A 9,356-nucleotide genomic window follows, 5' to 3' on the forward strand; every position below is an offset into this window, starting at 1 on the left:
CATGTGTGTGTCATGTGGAGTAACGTCTGTTATAAAAGCATAAAAGAGGGAAAAACACACACAAGCATGTTACAGTTAGAATATCTTCAGTCCTTCAGTGAGTCGTCTGTCTGCAGAACGGAGCAGCAGTTAGTGCAGAGATAACACACACACACACACACGCTCACTGTCACAGGGTTGTGTTTACCCCTGAGGCCTTTGCACACACACACACACACACACACACAGAGATCTTGTCAGTACTGCATGAAAACCTACTCTACTGTCTCCAACATGTCACTTATCAAGACGTCAGAAATGCAGCTTTTATTTATTAATTAAACACAATATATTCTTCACTTTAAAATGCTATTTTAAAGTCAGTTTCAGAGTGATTTGGGGTTTTAGCTCATTTTTGCATCAGTATATTATGGTGCTGAGTTCAGGTTAATGCAGGATTTAGCTCTTTGATTAGGGTATAAACCACAGTACTGTTGAATAATACATTAGATTATAATCATGCAGCACTATCGCAATGATCTGTTTCCACTGGGGATTGAATCCAGGACCTTCTGCATGTAACATAGATGTGATGACCACTGTATTGTGAGCTTATACTTGTTAAGTTCATGATTAATTTGGGTATAAACATGTCAGTGTCTTTAGGCAAAATACTCAACCACAGATTGTAATAAAGAAATTATAGGCAAATATAAGGAATGATTGCATTTCTGGTTGAGTTGAGGTTAAAGTAGCTTTAGGTCAAGACTTTGCATAGACTGACATTGACTTTAGAAATCTGAAATTAACATTGAATAATAGCTAAATGGGCAATGTTTTAGACCAAAACATCTGGTTCCACTGGGGATTGAACCCAGGACCTTCTGCGTGTAAAGCAGACGTGATGACCACTACACTATGGAACCACTACCATGACTCTATTTCTACTAAAACGTCAGATTTTTGTGTAATATGCATTGTGGGTTTTCTTCCAGTGAGACTTTAAATGTCAAAAAACTACACAATGCATATTTAGGTCAGCTGGTTCCACTGGGGATTGAACCCAAGACCTTCTGCATGTAAGTGGAACCAGTGACACAAGCTTTTTTTTACACTAAAACCTCACATTATCCCTTGTGAGACATGATCGATTATAGTATAAATTATGCTTAACGTCTTTATTTATCAAATAATGCGCATTAAGTTCAATTGGGGATTGAACCCAGGACCTTCTGCGTGTAAAGCAGACGTGATGACCACTACACTATGGAACCTTTTTAATGTGTTGTGCTACATAACTACACTATAACACTACAGAATATTAATGTTGAATAATAGCTAAATGGGCAGTGTTTTAGACCAAAACATCTGGTTCCACTGGGGATTGAACCCAGGACCTTCTGCGTGTAAAGCAGACGTGATGACCACTACACTATGGAACCACTACCTTTCTGGTTTCTACTAAAAACTCAAATTTTTTGTGTAATGTCCTGTGAAATATGCATACTTTTTAGAGATGATGTCTCTATCAAATAACGACATTATATATTTAGCACAACTGGTTCCACTGGGGATTGAACCCAGGACCTTCTGCATAGAGTTTTTCTTTTACAGGCAAGTAATGAAAATGACATTTTGGTTTTCCTTTACCAAACATCAGTTTCTCCACAATTGATTCTAGCAGACTGTTCATTGTGTTAGTGAGAATAGAGCAGAGTTTAGTCAGTGAAGGTTCCTTGTTGATGCGCAAATGGTTGTAAATATGTGACAAGATGGCAAAGCTCTGGTTCCACTGGGGATTGAACCCAGGACCTTCTGCGTGTAAAGCAGACGTGATGACCACTACACTATGGAACCACTCACAAGAGTTGCTTTTCTACCAAAACCTGACATTTTTGTGTAATTTCTTGTGAAAGTTAACAGGCCTATTTTGAAATGAGACTGTAAATGTCTTTATTTATCAAATAACAAAACAATCTGTGTTTAGCTCAAGACTGAAGGTTAGGTCACAATCTAGGAAGGCTAATGAGGTTAAATCAAGGTTTTTCTTAGATTATGGTCAAATTCTAGATTTGTGGATTAAACTGACTCATGAAGCAATAGCCTACTGGTTCCACTGGGGATTGAACCCAGGACATTCTGCGTGTAAAGCAGACGTGATGACCACTACACTATGGAACCACTGTTCATTGGTTGTTTCTACTAAAGTTACAGATTCTTATGTAATTTAACCCTAAAGGCCCATTTATGCTCAATGTACGTACGAACATGTAAACGTCCTTTTCAAACGATGTTACCGTCACTGCTCACATACTTCCATGCGTCCTTTACGTTGGCATGGATGTTAACCAATACATCCACCAGGGGGCAGCACAGAGTCAAACGTTTATGACAACAACAAACTCAAAAACAAACATGGCGACTGTGGAGGAGATATTGATAATGGTTAAAGTTTCTAACCAACTCGCACAACCTTTCCTCAAAAAGTTCCACCATTGTTATTTCTTCTTCGTGTCTCACTAGAGCTACGTATCGAGTAGTTACAGCAACACTGCCCCCCCATGGTTTCCGGTGGTACTGCTCCGTTTGGCCTGTATCCGTAAGCTTTATGGAAACGTGCAGAAATACAGACGAAATGAACGCAGAGCACCGACAGAAGGCTCCGTCTGTATCCAGATTCGTAATTAATGTTGAGCATAAATGGGTCTTAACCCTTACCCAAACCTCAAATGTTTAAATAATGATAAATGTCGATGCTGATCTAGACATAAAACCTTCTTCAATAAATATCTTTCATCCCAACACTGTTCAATAATGACATACTTTAACACCTAAAACCTGCAGCCACTTTGTATTGTAAAGAAGATGAAGGGTAGTTATATTAATATCAGGTTTTCTTAGTTGGTTCCAAATCAAACAGACTACTGGTTCCACTGGGGATTGAACCCAGGACCTTCTGCGTGTAAAGCAGACGTGATGACCACTACACTATGGAACCACTGATATGAGTTGTTTTTTTAATTTTTGTGTAATTTCTTGTGAAAGTTAACAGGCCTGTTTTGAAATGAGACTGTAAATGTCTTTTTTTATGAAATAACAAAACAATCTGTATTTAGCTCATGACTGAATTCATGCAGTAGAGGTTAAGTCACGTTCTAGGAAGCCTAATGTACATTTTGCCTGAGCTGAGGTTAGATCAAGGTTTTTCTTAGATTACGGTCAAACGTTAGATTTGTGGATTCAACTGACTGTAGTCATGCAGCAATAAACTACTGGTTCCACTGGGGATTGAACCCAGGACCTTCTGCGTGTAAAGCAGATGTGATGACCACTACACTATGGAACCACTCTATTTCTATTAAAACCTCACATTTTTGTTTTCCTGTGAAATATGCATTCTGGGGTTATTTTAAAGCAAGACTTTAAATGTCAAAAAACAACTCGATGCATATTTAGGTCAGCTGGTCCCACTGGGGATTGAATGCAAGACCTTCTGCGTGTAAAGCAGATGGGATTACTACCACACTATGAAACCTTTTTTTTCCTCATATCACTACATACATACAGTATAACACAGCTGAATATTTGCTTTGAATAACAGCTAAACAGCCAGAAATGTAGATTGTATTCTGAGCACTAGCAGCGAATTTTGATTTTATGTGAAGAAATGAAAAGTAAGGTTAGAACTAGGTTTAGATCGGAGTTTTTCTAATGTCCGTATTAAGTCACATGTCAATCAATGACTGGTTTTATTGGGGATTGAACCCAGTACCTTTTTTGTGTAAAGCAGAATATGATAATCACTACACTATGGAACCTGTACCTCACTGTTTTCTGCTCTAATCTCAGTATACAATTGTTTCTGATCATAGTTCAGCAGTCAAAAGTGGTTCAGGTCCATTTCAGCTCACAGTAAAGGAATAACGGAGCATTACTAAACATTCTACATACATTCTGCTTTTGTTGGAGCATTTTACTTACAGCCAGCTCTAGATTTTTGTCACAATTTTCCTTTGATGACTGTAGAACTAAGCCTAAAACTTAAAGCCACTGAGGGGCTGCATAGACAGGCTAAAGCTAATCGACGCGCTGGCTACTGCACGACTATAACTTGTGTCTTGTGAAACAAACAGCTTCCGGATTTGCTTCTTCTTTTGATGCGTTCTTTATTTCTCACCGTTTCAATGATCTTCAATAACATGCAAGTATCCATTGCCAGTGCATATAAAGTCCATTCAGCTGTGTAACATACAACAAACAAACGTGACGGAGCCCGGAGCGTTCGAAAAACTGTGTGCTCCTCCGTCTAGCAACACCTGACACCTGACAGAAAGTTCCAACCTATATAGAAATGTACACCCAACACCATGAGGACACCTACTGGCCCAATTTGGTACCTTACACACATTCACACATTCCTACAATGACCGTAACATTACCTACAGCTGGACAGAACAGTCTGTCAACTCAAGTCTTATATGATAGAGATCTGGTTCCACTGGGGATTGAACCCAGGACCTTCTGCGTGTAAAGCAGACGTGATGACCACTACACTATGGAACCACTGACAGGCTTCTATTATGACATAAGAAGTGCTAATAATCCATCTGGTTATAAATGTGAACATAATCTAACCATTAAATCTATAACAGATACTAACAGATACTGAACCACTCCCAGTCTGTAGGCATTTCTCACACTGTTGCTGTTAGTATTAGTGAGAATCTGTTGGTTTAGGAAAGATTAAGATCAGGTTCTGCATTCATAAAACTTCCTGGTATAAATAATTGCCCCCATATTGACGAAAGTCTAAGAAGATTCCTGGAACTGTGACGATTTCTAAGAATTTCACCTTCCAGTTTAGGCTAGTCCTGGTAAAGATAAGCATCTTTTAAGAGAGCTCCTAAGGTGAAAGCTGTTTGGAGCAGAGAAGGATTTTTAACCTTTACATACTTTTCATATTCTAACTCATATTTAGTCTCTACACCAATTCACATTCATAAATACCCCCCAACAGTATAATAAATGTTTGATGAATCCTTCTGTTTGATTACAGGACAACATTTTATAGAATATGATGAATTCAACATGTTTGAATGCTGAGTTTGGATTTTCCTCTAATAAACACAGCTCAGATTTGTACATTTGCATATATATAAATGTGTATCAGCTGCACAAAAATGATAAAAAACGATGCATTCTACGTCCATTTTTGCATATTTGGGCTCACATTAGGAAAAGTCAGACTTAAAGCAATGTGTATAAAAAAGTTTTTACAGCTCTCAAATGTAAAAATGGGTCGAATTTGAACCTAAATAGTATGTAAGGGTTAAGAGGCTTAAAGAGTTTCTTTAGCAGAGGAGAAAATGGCGGAAAGACAAAAAGGGACGAGAAATATTATCCATATGCTGAATGACATTAAGTAAATGAATACGACAGATTAGATTAAGTTTTATGATAATGAATGTTCTGCTTGTTCATCAGTTGTCTAAAAACTCGCTCATATCGTCTCACTGCGAGCAGTTATCGCTAACTCACTCGATGTGAATTCAGCGGAGAATTCACTGCTGTATTCACACATGGGCTCAATCAGACATGACATGGACTTGTTTTGGGGTAAAATCTGTCATTTCTGAGTGGTTTGGACATTTGACTTCACACATCAAGCTTGTCTGGCTAATGTCAGGGTTGCAGCACGAAAGCTAAAGCCTCATATATGCTTCTGCGTCTAGGGAACGCGTTGCTCTGCAATTCACCGCCATGCCACTAGGGGGTGTGACTGTGTGTGTGTGGTATCCGCATCCTTGTTTATCTTCCGGTCACAGTAGACAATGGCAACCGAGGTAGAGCGGGTGTGTTTGGAGTTGGAGCTCATCGATATTGAAGAACAAATGATTTTATTGCAAATGTTGAGGCGCAGGCGACAGAAAAAACGTTTGCAGAGGTGGTCTGTAGAAAAAAAACGGAAAAAGCAACTGCCAAAGGAACTGACGTTTTGAGCGGACCAATCACAGCCCTTGCGGTCCGCGTTGCCGTGACGCGTAGTTAGGATTTTTTGGAGGTGCACATCAGGCTACAGCTTGGGGTCTGCACCGAGAGAGCTACACGTAGCTACGCCGTCGACGTGACGGAGAAGTATAAATCAAGCTTAAAACTTTCTCTCCCTTCCTTGTAGAATTTTATTAAACTATATATTTTTAGGTAAAGTCAGGAGCTGAGACTGTTGGCGGACAGAGAAGTTGTATAGAGCTCTGGTTCCACTGGGGATTGAACCCAGGACCTTCTGCGTGTAAAGCAGACGTGATGACCACTACACTATGGAACCTCTGATACGAGGTCTTATTCTACTAAAAACTCAGATTTATATAGCGTTTCTTGTTAAACGTAATAGGCCATTTTTGTGTCTCTGTTTATCAAATAACAAAACGATGTATATTTAGCTCAAGCCTGAATTCATAAAGTAGAGTTTAAGTAAAGGTTACATCAAGGTTTTCCTCAGATTATGATCAAACTTGAGGATTCGACTGACTGTAGTCATGCAGCAATATAGCAGATTACTGGTTCCACTGGGGATTGAACCCAGGACCTTCTGCGTGTAAAGCAGACGTGATGACCACTACACTATGGAACCACTGACATAAGCTAGTTTCTACTAAAAATTCACATTTTTGTGTAATGTCCTGTGAAATATGCATATTTACTAGTGAGATGATGTCTCTATCAAATAACAACTATATATTTAGCACAACTGGTTCCACTGGGGATTGAACCCAGGACCTTCTGCATAGTTTTTCTTTTACAGGCAAGAAATGAAAGTCTCAGTTTAAGAAATCTGTTACTCAACAATTGATTTCAGCAGTCTATTCATGGTGTTAGTGAGAACAGGGCAGCGTTTAGAAGAGGGTTTTCAATCAGTAGAGGAAGGAAATTCCTTGTTGATGTGCAAATGGTTTTAAATATGTGACAAGTTGACAAAGCTCTGGTTCCACTGGGGATTGAACCCAGGACCTTCTGCGTGTAAAGCAGACGTGATGACCACTACACTATGGAACCACTGACATGAACTGATTTCTATTAAAAACTCAAATGTTTGTGCCATTTCCTGTTAAACATGCATATTTTGTTTGTTTCTATCAAATAACAAGACAATGTGCCCAGGGCCTTCTGTGTGGTGATCACTACACTATGGAACCAGTAAAAACAGATTTCTGCTGCATCCAGATTTGCACAAGACGTCATTTATCTCATTTAAATGATTTAAACTCACAATCTCACTTTTCACAGATTCTGCTTCTCAACTGAACTCAACTGAACATTGTTATCAGTCTGTACTGTACTCTGGTACTCTGCTGACTCTCTGCTCCAGTCTGTGGTGGCCCTGAGGGTGGGAAGATAGCGTGTGTGTGTGTGTGTGTGTGTGTGTGTGTGTGTGTGTGTGTGTGTGTGTGTGTGTGTGTGTGTGTGTGGTTTGGGGAGGGGGCACAGAAGGCTGAGCAGCATGTTCTCTCTCAGAATGGAGTCCAACTGGAGCACCGAGAGGCTCAAGTCCCCTATTTAATATATTTAATAAGCATAGGAGGGGATGGTGTGTGTGTGTGTGTGTGTGTGTGTGTGTGTGTGTGTGTGTGTGTGTGTGTGTGTGTGTGTGTGTGTGTGTGGGCAGATAGTTGCTAAGGGGCCGCTGGTCTCATGTGATTTTAGTTTTCCACGTGGACAGATGTCTCCTCTCTCTCTCTCTCTTACTGCCGGCAGGTATGAAGTCCTCGACAGCGAGAGACTTTCTCATGTAAATACAGATAGAAGTGAAATGATGGTCGTGCACTGTGCAGGAAAGGTTTGAAATCATAGTGATGATTTTGGATTCTGACCTGAAAGTCTTGACTCATTTCTGCACATAAAGTTTTGCTCAGATTTTCTTTCATTTCAAGATGCAAAACCCCAATTTTGCATCTTCATTTCAATCAGGTTTGATTATAGTAACTCCACAATCAGTGAACTAGAAAATATGAGCATGTTTCTCCTGTTTTGGCCTCTTTGCACTGGTTACCTCATTTAAACTTTGCATTAACATGTGATCTGTATGTGTGTATCTTATCTTGATGAGAGCAAACCGCATGTTAAGGTGTTTACAAGTTCTGTTCTGGGCATGTGCAGAAGACAGAAGAGCACAGAAAAGACAGAAAGACACAGAAAAACTAGAGAAGAAGTAGCAGCTATCTTACATTTAGTTTATTGCAGCAGATTCCAGCAGTTTGAACTCACTGTCAAAGGCTGTGTCTGAAATCACTCATTCATTTCTCCCTGTATAATAAACATGACATAGTTCTCTCAGCAAGATTTCAGGCACTAATTAATCGTCAGCTGTAGAGTAATGTGATGACAGTTTTCACATCTTTAAAATGTGGAGCATTGCATCGTGTTAGCACTGCTGTTTGCAGAAAGTGGGGATCAGCCCTGAGTTCCCTTATTTCTAAGATATTTTCCTCCCATCAAAATTAGGCCACAGCACAGGTATGGCCATTCTCTAATGCATATAATGTGTTGTTGCCCCCCCCCCTCGACCCCCCCCCCCCCCCCCCCCTCCCTTAACCTATGCCCTATTAAACTGGGGAACATAGACACACTTCCCAGAAAGTAGTGTACATGCCATGGACTCACGCATTCAGACACTCAAATAAAATGGTGGAGGATAAATGTTGAGCACTGTGTAGTAAATAAAGAGAGATTTCAGACACAGTCAAAGACATCACATGAAGTCCACCATTGTTATTCCAAACAAACGCATTTTTGGCGGCCTAAACGTGCCCAAAAAGTCACGGAAATTTGCACAAATGCCAGACCCGGTGAAAAATGTGATATTTTGTGTTTCAAGGAAATGAGCGTTTTAAAATGGCTCTACAGCGCCCCTATAGGCACATTTTTTAAAATGAGCCCTTTGCTCCAGATTGACGTAGAATAACAAAATGTGGCACACATATGTATCAATACCAGATGCACAAAAAAGTGTTTTGGACCCATGTCCTAACTCCAACAGGTAGTCAGACATTTGATTCAAATTTTTGGATTTTGGCTATTTCTAGGCTTTCAACGTTTTCACATTGACACACTCATTTCGTAAAAGCTCAGTTTTCAGTGTTTAAGTCAGGACAGAGGAACTAAAGGGAGAGAAAAAGATATGTTGAGGAATATTTGAAGGCTGCCAAAACTATAAACCCTTACATACTGTTCAGGGTTCAATTTGACCCGTTTTTTACATTTGTGAGCTGTCAAAACACCATATACACACTTTTCCTAATGTGACCCACAGTATACAAAAATAAAAATAAAATGCATCCTTTTTTAATTTATTTATGCAGCTGATAAACATTTTTAATATA

At 39.5% G+C, this 9,356-nt stretch overlaps 11 non-coding genes across 11 annotated transcripts; all 11 read right to left on the reverse strand.

Annotated features, from left to right (window-relative positions):
- Positions 1 to 832: 832 nt before the first annotated feature.
- On the reverse strand, positions 833 to 905 carry trnav-uac (transfer RNA valine (anticodon UAC)). Its single transcript has one exon. It is a non-coding gene; the product is annotated as a tRNA-Val (tRNA).
- Positions 906 to 1,180: 275 nt separating this feature from the next.
- Positions 1,181 to 1,253, reverse strand: trnav-uac (transfer RNA valine (anticodon UAC)). Its single transcript has one exon. It is a non-coding gene; the product is annotated as a tRNA-Val (tRNA).
- A 95-nt stretch (positions 1,254 to 1,348) lies between these two features.
- On the reverse strand, positions 1,349 to 1,421 carry trnav-uac (transfer RNA valine (anticodon UAC)). Its single transcript has one exon. It is a non-coding gene; the product is annotated as a tRNA-Val (tRNA).
- Positions 1,422 to 1,763: 342 nt separating this feature from the next.
- trnav-uac (transfer RNA valine (anticodon UAC)) lies at positions 1,764 to 1,836 on the reverse strand. The gene has a single exon. It is a non-coding gene; the product is annotated as a tRNA-Val (tRNA).
- A 251-nt stretch (positions 1,837 to 2,087) lies between these two features.
- On the reverse strand, positions 2,088 to 2,160 carry trnav-uac (transfer RNA valine (anticodon UAC)). Its single transcript has one exon. It is a non-coding gene; the product is annotated as a tRNA-Val (tRNA).
- A 744-nt stretch (positions 2,161 to 2,904) lies between these two features.
- trnav-uac (transfer RNA valine (anticodon UAC)) lies at positions 2,905 to 2,977 on the reverse strand. Its single transcript has one exon. It is a non-coding gene; the product is annotated as a tRNA-Val (tRNA).
- Positions 2,978 to 3,252: 275 nt separating this feature from the next.
- Positions 3,253 to 3,325, reverse strand: trnav-uac (transfer RNA valine (anticodon UAC)). Its single transcript has one exon. It is a non-coding gene; the product is annotated as a tRNA-Val (tRNA).
- A 1,144-nt stretch (positions 3,326 to 4,469) lies between these two features.
- On the reverse strand, positions 4,470 to 4,542 carry trnav-uac (transfer RNA valine (anticodon UAC)). The gene has a single exon. It is a non-coding gene; the product is annotated as a tRNA-Val (tRNA).
- A 1,689-nt stretch (positions 4,543 to 6,231) lies between these two features.
- On the reverse strand, positions 6,232 to 6,304 carry trnav-uac (transfer RNA valine (anticodon UAC)). The gene has a single exon. It is a non-coding gene; the product is annotated as a tRNA-Val (tRNA).
- A 233-nt stretch (positions 6,305 to 6,537) lies between these two features.
- Positions 6,538 to 6,610, reverse strand: trnav-uac (transfer RNA valine (anticodon UAC)). Its single transcript has one exon. It is a non-coding gene; the product is annotated as a tRNA-Val (tRNA).
- Positions 6,611 to 6,959: 349 nt separating this feature from the next.
- Positions 6,960 to 7,032, reverse strand: trnav-uac (transfer RNA valine (anticodon UAC)). Its single transcript has one exon. It is a non-coding gene; the product is annotated as a tRNA-Val (tRNA).
- Between the last annotated feature and the right edge of the window lie 2,324 nt (positions 7,033 to 9,356).

Source organism: Scomber scombrus, unplaced genomic scaffold, assembly GCF_963691925.1.
Source record: "Scomber scombrus unplaced genomic scaffold, fScoSco1.1 SCAFFOLD_314, whole genome shotgun sequence".
Classification (NCBI taxonomy): domain Eukaryota; kingdom Metazoa; phylum Chordata; class Actinopteri; order Scombriformes; family Scombridae; genus Scomber; species Scomber scombrus.